Source organism: Schistocerca gregaria, chromosome 6 (assembly GCF_023897955.1).
Source record: "Schistocerca gregaria isolate iqSchGreg1 chromosome 6, iqSchGreg1.2, whole genome shotgun sequence".
NCBI lineage: Eukaryota > Metazoa > Arthropoda > Insecta > Orthoptera > Acrididae > Schistocerca > Schistocerca gregaria.
Genome location: NC_064925.1, coordinates 562,639,192 through 562,651,436, shown reverse-complemented (window position 1 = coordinate 562,651,436; position 12,245 = coordinate 562,639,192). Strand labels below are relative to the sequence as shown.

At 48.1% G+C, this 12,245-nt stretch overlaps 1 protein-coding gene across 1 annotated transcript in view; it reads right to left on the bottom strand.

Annotated features, from left to right (window-relative positions):
• Positions 1 to 12,245, bottom strand: part of LOC126278175 (protein dachsous-like) — a 719,869-nt gene that overhangs the window by 438,011 nt on the left and 269,613 nt on the right. The window lies entirely within an intron of this gene.

Genomic DNA, 12,245 nt, shown 5'->3' with positions numbered 1-12,245 from the left:
CATTCGTCCTCGGTACCGCCATTTTAAAGAGACTGCATGCTTGTGCAAAGGTAGTAGTCCAGGTGAACCACGCACTTCAGATGACATGCTGGAAAGACTACGGCAAACGTTTGACGAAAGTCTCCTCGCCGCGCAAGCAGAGACCTGGCATTGCGTCACACGATTGTCTGGGGAGTGTTTACGCGTCGTAAACCACACAGACTGTAGTTAGTGCGAGCTCTTTGGATTGCGATAAAAAGAAACTGATTGACGTCAGCAATGCTCTGCTAGAGGACTTTGAAGACAATACATTATTACCGCTGTCAATTTTCAGTGGTGAAGCAATATTTCATGTTAGCGGTAAGGTAAGTCGACATAACGTGCGCATACAGGGACTCAAGAACCCTCATCACATTACTTGGCACGAAAGAGGTTCACCCAAAGTGAACGTTTTTCGTGCCATTTCTCATGAAACAGTGTACGGTCCCTTCTCTCGTGGACGTGCGGTAGCGTTCTCGCTTCCCATGCCCGGGTTCCCGGGTTCGATTCCCGGCGGGGTCAGGGATTTTCTCTGCCTCGTGATGCCTGGGTGTTGTGTGATGTCCTTAGCTTAGTTAGGTTTAAGTATTTCTAAGCTCTAGGGAACTGATGACCTAAGATGTTAAGTCCCATAGTGCTCAGAGCCATTTGAACCATTTTGAACCTTCTCTTTTGAGGTAAACAGTGTCCGGAAAACTGGCTTTTTCCACAACTTCAGGAGTACTCCGATGACTTCATTTTGCAACAGGATGGAGCTTCACCACACTGGCTAAACAATATGGACCTACCTTAATTTCTCAATGACACTCTCCTTCAACGCTGGGCAGGGCACATTTCCCTGCATTCTTGGCCTCCAAGATCGCCAGAAATGGCTCTACACGATTTTTTCTTGTGGGGATACGTGCAGGAAAGTGTGTTCATCTCCCATTTCCCTCGTGACATACAACCGAAGAACAGAATAACAGCCACTATAACTTCTGTAAAAGCAGATACACGGCGCAGGGCCGCGACTTTCACGTAAAACGTCTACCATGCATGGGAATATAGATAATGGATGAACAAGTACAGGTTGTTCAAAGATGGCTCTGAGCACTATGAGACTTAACAGCTGTGGTCATCACTCCCCTAGAACTTAGAACTACTTAAACCTAACTAACCTAAGGACATCACACACATCCATGCCCGAGGCAGGATTCGAACCTGCGACCGTAGCGGTCACGCGGTTCCGGTATGAGCGCCTTAACCGCGAGACCACCGCGGCCTGCTACAGGTTGCAGAGCCACGGTTGACGACATATGGATGTCTGGGTCTGGCCGTGAGTCGTCCACGGATAGCCAAATGGTAACGCGACCGCTGGTGATAAGCGGGAAACCGGGCTTCGAGTCCCGGTCTTGCACAAATTTTCATTGTCGTTATTCCATGCATCCATGTCCGAAGGAACTTTGTGCATCGTAATTCGGAATAGCAAGGGCACTGCAGTATTGTTTTCCCTTTTTTAGTCACGTTGTTTTTTCCCCGATTCGTTTCAGTGACTCTTCCTTAGTTATATGCTCCATTCGTCAAATCTTCAGCAATATCATATAACTGCCCATTTTAAAAGTTTGTATTCTCTCCGCATTTCTAGTATTTATCCTCAACGTTTGAATTTCGTGGAAGGCTACACACCGGACTTCCAGAAAACAGTCATAACACTCAAATTTCATTAGATCTTAAAACTGCCTCTCTTTTTCAGAAAAGCTTATCTTGCTTGTTGCATACCCGTACTTTACAGCCTCTCTACTTCCGCCATTGTCAGTTATTTTGCTGCTTAAATAGCAAAACTCTTTTACTACTTTTCGTGACACATTATTCCCTCAACATCTCCTGACTTGAATCGACTAACTTCGATAGCAAGTAACAAGAGAAGTAAGGGTACATCAAATAGGAGATACGTGGAAATGGCTCTGAGCTCTATGCGACTTAACTTCTGAGGTCATCAGTCGCCTAGAACTTAGAACTAATTAAACCTAACTAACCTAAGGACATCACACACATCCATGCCCGAGGCAGGATTCGAACCTGCGACCGTAGCGGTCGCTCTGTTCCAGACTCCGGCCTTTCTACTTTGAATGAACGGGGAACAATGAAGAAGGGGGGAGCTATGCTGAAAATTGTCCGGGAAACATAGTAAGCGGTATGAGAATACAGTTAATTCTTGAAGACAAAATACATCCTTCAAAGTAGAGTAATAAAATGTTATAGTCTTATTTCTGTGCTAGTATTAAGTAACCGTACCTGTTCTGTACATGAGCGGCTTTAATTACTATACAAGGAGTGAGAAGAGGCTACGAAAAACCACGTAATCTAATAAACACAAAACAAATAAATAAATACGAACACGCCTACACAAGAAATGGAATCCTCCAACACACTACCACAGCACTGTCTTGTGTTGTTAACAACGTCTCGAATGGAGATACTTGCCGTACACGCGGTAACGGTGTTGCCACGCCTTGACTTCTATTGTGTAGCGAAATAAACAGGTGGCGACATTATTTTTCAGACATTTTTTCTACTGTGTGGGAAATCACTCTGTGATGTCCGAATAAGTTCATTTGCCCTCAGAGGATTTTCAGATTCCTGCCGCGTAACAAGATAACATCCAGTGCAGAAAGGACTTAAACGAACAAAATGTAGCAGTGAAGGAGTGCCAAGAGAATGAGGCCGTAGAATTGAAGATAATTGAGCACAAGCTCGGATTTCAGTCTCTAACACTCGAACACAAAGTAAAGCGCGGATATGTCTCGAAGTTTTCTCATTCGGAAGCAACGTCGGGATTAACAGAGCGGACTCAGATAGTAGCCGTATACAGAGGAGCATTTAGCCGCCTCGAAAAGGGTGCAGCGAACTGTAGATAACTGCCAGTGTTAGAATGGCACAGATACGCTGGCACTGGCGTGGTCGGTGGGGCGGCGGGCTGTTTGCGACGTCCCGACCCTCGAGAGGGCTGTTTGTCGCCGCAGGTCTGCGAGAGGGCAGTCCGAACAAAGCGGGCGCGCACAGGTGCAGGGAGGGGCGTGGGGGTCAGGGAGACAGGGAGCGCATCTGCCTCGCCAGCCTGGAATCTTCTGGCTCGTCTTCAGCACCGGCGCATCTAGTAACGACCCTCTATACGAACCTAAACAGTGGCACAGCGCATTGTTTCCACTCTTATGATCATCATCATCATCAGTTTTCTGCAATGACGGCATGTCTTTTGTCTCTCCACTGCCTACAAGGAAAGGAGGATATAAAATGAATATCAACAAAAGTGAAAGAAGGGGGCAGCAAAATAACTAACGAAAGCCGACGTGGAGAGGATACAAAACACAGAGTGGCATTAGTAAGAAAAGCATTTCTGACAAAAAAATTAACACCGAATACAAATTTAAGTGTTAGGAAACCTTTTCTGAAGTTTAGGCAAGTAGAGAACAGAGGCTTTTGAAATGTGATGCTAAACAATAGTTTCTAAAAAGAATAACTTCGAAAATTACTGTAGATTGGTAGATCGAATAACTAATAAAGATGTACTGAATCGAATTGTGGAATAAAGAAATTTTTGGTCCAACTTAACTACAAGAAGGGACTGGTTTGCGCGTATATATCATGAGGGATCAAGGAACTGTTGACTTAATGTAATCGCAGCTCGTGGTCGTGCGGTAGCGTTCTCGCTTCCCGCGCCCGGGTTCGACTTCCGGCGGGGTCCGGAATTTTCTCTGCTTCGTGATGCCTGGGTGTTGTGTGATGTAGTTAGGTTTAAGTAGTTCTAAGTTCTAGGGTACTGATGACCATAGATGTTAAGTCCCATCGTGCTCAGAGCCATTTTGAACCACTTAATGTAATAATACAGTACCAACAGCCGCTATTTTTTTAATGTTTTATTAGCCAACCAGTTTCGGCGTTCCAATCACCTCATCTTCAGGCCTACCGCGTGAATGACACCACGTACCACTTGGGCGTGTGTATAACTAGTCACCATTATTTGTATCTAGTTCCGTAGATATGCGAACTTCATGAGCATGTGTGCTCTTCACATATGTGACAACTGACCCTTATGACTGATTTGCTAATGTTACGAAGTGTGTGTGTGTGTGTGTGTGTGTGTGGCAGGGGCGGGGGCGAAGGAAGATGGTGTTAAATTGTAGAGCGGAAGCAATGCTCGAATACATTAAGCAGTAGTTGTGCACAGATGAAGAGGCTTACTCGGAATAGACAAGTGTGGAGAGCTGCAGCACACCAGTCTTCAGACCGAAGATCACAACTACAACAACATGAAGGGCAGGTGTGCCGTTCCACAGTGTATAAAGCATTCAGCAATGCTGACTCTCGTTCACAGAACGAATGGAAGTGTCCGATGACCAGAAATTCTCCTAATGTTACGCACACCGACGTTCGGGACGTATTGACAACGGTGCTGGAGGTAAATAGGGAGAAGCGGCATTCGGCCGCGCTGATAAGAGCGCCAGTGACAGAGTCCCCGGCTGGGCGGGGAGCACATTGTCCAGGCGCGCAACTCGCGCTTAATTAATGAGCGCGCCGGCCCTCGGCCTTTCGCCCCAGGCTTCCCTAATGAACGGCCGAGGATGCGCGGTTGCGCCCTCGCCCCGTAACGCCGCGCAGTGACGTAACGCGATTGTCGCGCCTGTATTAATGAGCCGCGATGACTCCCACACGGCCGTGGGCGCCGCGACGCACTGGCAACGCCGGACCCGCTCCCCTGAATCGTTAAGCGAGCGGCCACTTTCTGGCACCTTGCAGTTCTGCACCACGTCCCCAGTAACAGCGGGGAACATGACTCCTTTGTGTTATTGCAGAAGAGAAATCCTGTTGCAACACGACAGCAAGCGAACATAATGGCTGACTGACATCATCACTCATCGTAGCGACAAAAGCTGTGCTCAGACTTCAGCGGACATCTTTTGGTGCTTTTCTGTTTACTAGCCCACAACATCAGTAATTTATTTGTCCGAGGATCGTTTTACAATGATACGGGATGTGTCATCTTATTTACAAAGAACACGTAAGTCATATACGAGTATATATAAACACATGTGTTTAATTACGGGAGCACATGACACATGGCCTAAGGAACCGTTCTAGGATTTGCCTGAAATGATTTAGGAAAGCGACGGAAAACCTAAAACACGACAACCGGACAGATCATGAGCGTCCAAGCACCTGGATCTGAGGTGTTGTGTTAACAAATGCATTGCCTGGTCAGTAATATCTAACGCGCAGTTCGCTTACATTTGTATATATCCGGAACTAGTTTACTTAAAAACATAAAAATATCTATTGTTCATGTGGTCTTTTGACACTGTTCACTACACGTAACGCCACACATTTGCAGCTGAATTTGGGATCACGACCATACTGCCACGACTCTATCATGTCTTCATGTCTTCCATTCTACCTGTCTCAAAAACTTAGAATTTACACGAGCTAAACTATCTCCATGCCAATACTTCCACACAATAGGAATGAGAAACGGGATGTTATGAGACCATACATAATCATACCTCGATGTATTCAGGTACCCGGACCCGTTTCTCTGAAGGTAACAGTGACCGTACTGATCTACAATTGCGTGTAACCAGTCCTTATGTGGGAACAGGAAATTAAAACTGCTTCCCAGCCTTTCCAATTTAGATTTCCAGTGGTTTACCTGAATATTAAAATTAATTGTGGAGTAGTGCGACAGATAAGACCGTGGCAGATTCAAACACCGAGCGAGGTGGCTCAGAGGTTAGACACTGGATTCGCATTCGGGAGGACGACGGTTCAATCCCGCGTCCGGCCATCCTCATTTAGGTTTTCCGTCATTTCCCTAAATCGCTCCATTCAAATGCCGGGATGGTTCCTTCCAAAGGGCACGGCCGACTTCCTTCCCCAGACCTCACTGTCTGGTCTCCTTCCCCAAAACAACCAACCAACCAGATTCAACCCCCTTTCGCCTCCCCTACGGAACCACCCGTTCCATCTTCTCTAACACTCCGCCACCAAGAGCCTCATTCCAAACTGAGAGTCAATTCTCAGCCGTGGTTCCTAATCTCAAGGTGTACGCATATGATACTCCACACGGCGTTATTTAGACGTGCCAGACCAAGACGCCTGATCGATGCACCCACTAGTGATTTAAGGCTGATGTCATACTGCACCAGAAATCTGTCGTGTCCATGACACTACCGCCGCTTACATTTAGCGTCAAGTGACATTTTCTCTACGAAGCGCTCGATTTCCCTCGGATACACACCGATCTGAACAACACGACGGTTCGGACTTGTCCTTTCGCACCGCTGTTCCGTGGTGAGCAGGCGTGAAGACCCCGGTAGGCGCGGCGTTGGCAGCAGGATTTTCGAGAGGCGGGCGGCGTGGGCGCCGGGCGCGCCATACGTCACGCGCTGCCCCCGGCGCCTGATTTACGCTCGCGCGATGCCTCCCTAATTAATCCGAGGTGTGTGCCCGGCGCGGCGCGGCGCACGATCATATCGACGCGTGCTGCTGCCGGCGTCGCGACGGCCGGCGCTGCCTGCCCACTCCGGCCTGCTGGCCCCCATCACGCTCCACTGCTAATACACGGCTTCGGACGGCTTCCACTCTAACGACCGACAGCTCACTGCTAAAGCTCCAGATGTATCGACACCTTTACCCCCCGTCCTTACTGCGTTACGGACCATTTGACAATCACTGAGGACACATTTACCTTTTGCCGTGCACGCTTATTTCCTCGCCGGCGAGTTACACGAAAGAAACTCTGCTTCATTTTGCGCTCAGCCCCATATATTAATGACCTTACAGGCAACAATTAACCTCAGACTTTTCGCAGGTGATACGGAATCTACAAGTTCTGTCTAGGAAACATTGCACAAATATTCAATCGGATCTTCATAAAATTTCAAAGTGAAGCAAAGATTAGCAACTTGCTTTAAACGTTCAGAAATGTGAAATTCTACACTTCAGAAAATAAAAACGGACGACCTACTACTACAACATCAGTCAGTAACAAACAGACTCGGTCAACTCACACAATTACTTACTCGCGTGGAACAGTTTTGTTACAATATGAAATAGGATGATTGCATACGCTCAGTCGTAGGTAAAGCAGCTGCCACAATATTAAGTAGAGGTGACAGTTCTGCATAGAGATTGCTTAAAAACACTCTTGCGACCCATCCTTCGCACCACATACACTAAAAGGGGACACTGAATGTGTACAAACAAAAGCAGCACAACTGATCACACAGGCGGTGAACGAAACACAACACAATACCAGCTGGCTTTCAAAACAGCTTCCAGTTGTCTGAGAATGGATAAATAAAGGTCCTGTATGGTTTTCGATGCAATCTTTCTTCCTGAAAAATAGTGACAAATTCGGGTAAGGTAACACCACAAATTGAGATGCGACAATTGATGCTCCTGCTGATAAAACCAGTCGTGGACGATGCGAAGCCGGCCGGTGTGACCTCAGTAGTTAAGTCCCATAGTGCTCAGAGCCATTTTCTTGACAATGCGAACAGTGTGAACACAGCCTCACCGTTGGGAAATAAACATGGTACCGTGCGACGGATCTGATCAGCCGCAATGGCCACATAATTCTTGGCAGTAATGTGACCCTGCGAGTAACCGTGGGATCCGTGGAACAGCAGGATATGGCTGCCGAAATCATTACCGCATTGCTGTCACGTTTCAATCTTGACACATAAACTCGGCAACAGGTTGGAAACAGTGAGAAACATGACACATCGAACCATATCACATTCCTCCATTGCTCCACAGCCCATTTTATGGCTTCGGCGCCACGTTTTCCTCTTTCGGATATCTGCATCACTGACGAGTGGTTGTGAAACTCTCAACTCGCCCGCAATTATCTGCTTATGGAGCTCCCTTCGTGCTGCTTTGAAGTAGACCGCATTCGCGAATGCGACACACAGTTCTGCAGTGTCTTCTGCAACGGTCTGTTCAAAAATGGCTCTGAGAACTATGGGACTTAACTTCTGAGGTCATCAGTCCCCTAGAACGTAGAACTACTCAAACCTAACTAACCTAAGGACATCACACACATCCGTGCCTGAGGCAGAATTCGAACCTGCGATCGTAGCGGTCGCGCGGTTCCAGACTGTAGCGCCTAGAGCCGCTCGGCCACTTCCGTCGGCTGTTGGGAGTCCAAATAACCACCTATTCCATCGCTGATCACTGCGAGACGTCCAGGAGGAAAGTCAGTGAGGGTCTGGAAGTACCGACAGGGATGTAGAGCCACGCCGAGTCCAGCGCCGTGGTTTCTCGGCTGAGGATCCACGCCGCCAACAGCCCGATCGACAAGGTCCCGCAGATTCTCTATTGGGTTTTAATGCGGCGAGTCTGATGGCCAGAGGGTAAATCGCTCCGTTTCCGCATTACGGCAACGTTTACGACGACGACTGCACTGTTTCCCGAGTCCCTCAGACACGCTTTACACACCCTACACTACTAATACTGCCACGAGCAGTCTGTGAGTGCTAACTGAACGTTGACGTCGAACACAAGCGGTAGTCATATTAATGCGACTGAACTGTGTATTAGAAGTAGTTCGAAATTAAGAACTGTATGGTACTCATCTTGCATGGGTTTTACTATACGGTACGTAAAACCCATGCAAGATGAGTGTTTGGCAAAACGTACTGAGGTACGTAAATCTATGCATTGAGCTGAAGGAGAAGTTAGAATAGCATTCACGCCGTCTGCTTCAAAAACGTGCAAAAAATATCGCAAACGGCTGAAGATTACACTCGCAATTTTGTTACCGATTTCCTGAGCGCTGGCTGGCCAGTGAGCGGCTGCCTCGTACATCGGCTGGCGCATTTGCAGTGCTCCGGCCGCGTGGACCGGTTACGAAACGCGCTGCCTCCCAGCCTGGCAAACTGTCGAAAGTGGCGCGAGATTTACGCGTCCTTTATCACGAGGGACGCTCGCGTCAACGGCGGCGGGCGTGTCGCGGGCCTCATTACGGCGATATTTATGCGCGGGCCCGCGGAATGTAACGAGCCGCGCTGTATAGAATTGTCACGCACCTCCCCTCCCGCTAAGCGGGCGAATTAATTCGTGGCGGGCAGCACGCAGCCCGCGGGCCGCAGGCACGGCTGGCTAGGCAGCCGTAGTGGGCGGCCACCCGAAAGCCAGCCCAGCCCGGGCCCGTCTTCTTTATGGCTGTAACAATGCGCGGCTACCCAGCGTCAGCGAAACATATGCAAATGTCACCGCCGGCTACAGCTGTATTAATAACGCGCCGCGAACAGATGACGGCCGCCGCTGTCCGCCCGGCTAACAGTCTGAATCGTGAGCATTTCATACTTACCCGAAACCCGTTTCCTATTACATTAGCGCTATATTCGTGTCGGCTGCGATTCATTACCACCGTTTTCTGTGAGAATTTCCAGTTCTTTCATCTGTCGTCCAGCGGTTTATGCCACTCTCATTTTACCTGTTTCGAGTTTCGTATTGTAAATCGCGCCTGAATACCTGCTTTTACGAACCTTGTGACACTTTCTCGCCAGTGCGCTTATTTTGTGCCATTCTTCAACCTACCGACCTGAGGAACTGCTGCGGAGACTATTTCTGGTAATTTTTACTTCCTTGTCATTCCTTGTACGGCTCCTTGTTACCGCTTCTTCTGCCAACCATCCTCTCTCTTTCATTGTCAATGTCCCTACTCTCTTCCACTTTTTCACGTTTTCACACACACACACACACACACACACACACGCACACACACACACACACGCACAAAGAGAGAGAGAGAGAGATGTGCTCATGTGTATCTTGTGGCATCTACTAGGAGTGATCATTGTGTTAACGTCTCGTGCGTTTGTTTAAAATCAATATCTCGCGAAATTAAAGGTCAGAAAGTAATATGCTGAAATTATTTTATTCTTTGTTACAGACCGTTACACTTCGTTCGACTAAACTCTATTCTCTCTTTGTGATTCGCCATCATATCCCGTAAAGTAATCTGCAGGATTGCATGCTCAACATAGATAAACAGTGCCGGAAAAAAATGCAAAACGCTCGAGGACAGTGTTCAGTGGCACCGGGATACTGATGGGTCGTACTGTTAGTAATCGACATCTATCATCGGCGATGGGATGGCGCTCGGCAGGCCCGTCTGTGCACCCTGTGTTTCGATTCCACGAGCAGTAACTGTGCTGAGATCAGAGGTAATGCGTGCCCATTTCGAAGTCAATTCCCTTACGACACACAGGCCTCCTCCCAGGCTTCAGGGTGTGGGGAGCCATCAGTTACAAATGGCGGTCAGATTTGGCATTTCTGCCGGGCAAAGTAACCAGTGGCCGTTACACTGCGCAGGCCGTCATCCCGGTGCTACTGCCGTAATGTGCCTCTTCAGCACGACAATGCAGATCCACATACACTGCTGCAACGGAACGTCCTCTTCGCGGTGTAAAGCAACTGCACTGGCCGGCAACATCAATGGGACATGACGAAGCGGCAACCTACTGGTTCTCTAGGGCCCGCAAGAATCATTCCCAAATTGTAACAAAAGGCCCGAGATGCTTGGGGCAGTCAACCGCAAGATGCACCTTCATCATCATCTGCATGTGAGACTATGCAGTCGCCTGCATTGCCGCCACAAAGCGGCATACTGTCTATTGCTGCGACTGTTTTGGTATCCTGTGTTGCATTTGGTCTGAACTTGTTATCACATACTTCTACAAAGATGAACTGACTTTCAATAAAGTGACTTTCAAAAGGTTCAAATGGCTCTGAGCACTATGGGACTTAACATCTGTGGTCATCAGTCCCCTTGAACTTAGAACTACTTAAACCAAACTAACCTAAGGACATCACACACATCCATGCCCGAGGCAGGATTTGAACCTGCGACCGTAGCGGTCACGCGGTTCCAGACTGAAGCGCCTAGAACCGCACGGCCATACCGGCCGGCAAAGTGACTTTGTCCTTCAAGGTACAGCATATTTTCCGGGAGTTTATTTCTTCTCGCGTTGTGCATAGTGCGAGTAGAGTTACACCTCGTTTCTTTCTCTGTCGTTCACCATAGCAAAGGAAGTTAAGGAAAAGTTTTAATCATCCCTCGTAATAATCGTGATAAGCTACCTCGCCCAACATTAGCGTATTTCAGGACACCATACTGAGGACACGAGCTCTCCTTTCTATAGTTAACGAATCTACATCAGTCAGACACTTTGAAGCTTTCCGCCTTAATTGAGACATTACTCAAGTCTGAAACTGCAATAGATCAAATCATACAAATACCTGGTCGTAGAAATTCGTAGGGATATGTAAACGATAAGATCACCCGTAAGTAAAGCACTTGGTACATTTCGGTGGAATAATACGGAAATGCAATTAGTGTGCATAGCAGATTGCTCACAAAACACTGCTGCGATTAATACTACAATATTGCTCAAGTGTACAGGACTCTCACCAAACAAGACTAACACGGGGCAACTAGAAATTGTCAGCACGAACGTGACAGTAGGAAGTAAATGCTGCAGAAACTTTAAAATAGACGCAAACTATTTCGAGAAAGCCTGTTCACAAAGTTTTAAGAACCTGCTTTAAACAATGGTCTAGGAATGTGCTATAATCCCCTAAGTATCTCTACCCTAAGAATCGCGAGGACGGTGTTAAACTAATTACAGCGCGCAAAGAGGCGTTTAAGCAATTCTCACGCTGCGTACGCGAATGGAACGGGAAGGAGACCAAACAGCTGGTACAATCGGCAGAGCCCTCTGTCGTGTACTTCGCAGTGGTTTGCAGGGTATGGATATAGAATTGCATGTAAGCTGAAACAATTTGCGTTCACTAAACACAATGTATTAAACTCTTCTCTGCGCGAGTGAAACTTGCATGAACCGTATCAACCATCACAGACGCGTCCACCGTCGGTCGTGCGTTGCGGCAGCGGCAGTAAACCAAAGAGCGCGGACAGGGCAGCGCATCGCGCTCGGTCGCTGCTCCACGCCCACACGGACGCCGTCGGCGGCTCAATGCTCCCTCAAAAGCCGACAGCTACCGACAGAGTAACTACGGGGTATTTTACGACTCTTGGCGGCTGCCATTATCCCTTCACTTGTGGGCTATACCAGTTCCAGTGCCGTAGGACCTAAGCGAGCTGCATGCCCACCGATCGACGATCTGCTGACAGCAGAAGGCGAGCTGCGAGTAAGCGGCAGTTGCGAGTGACGCGTTCTGTA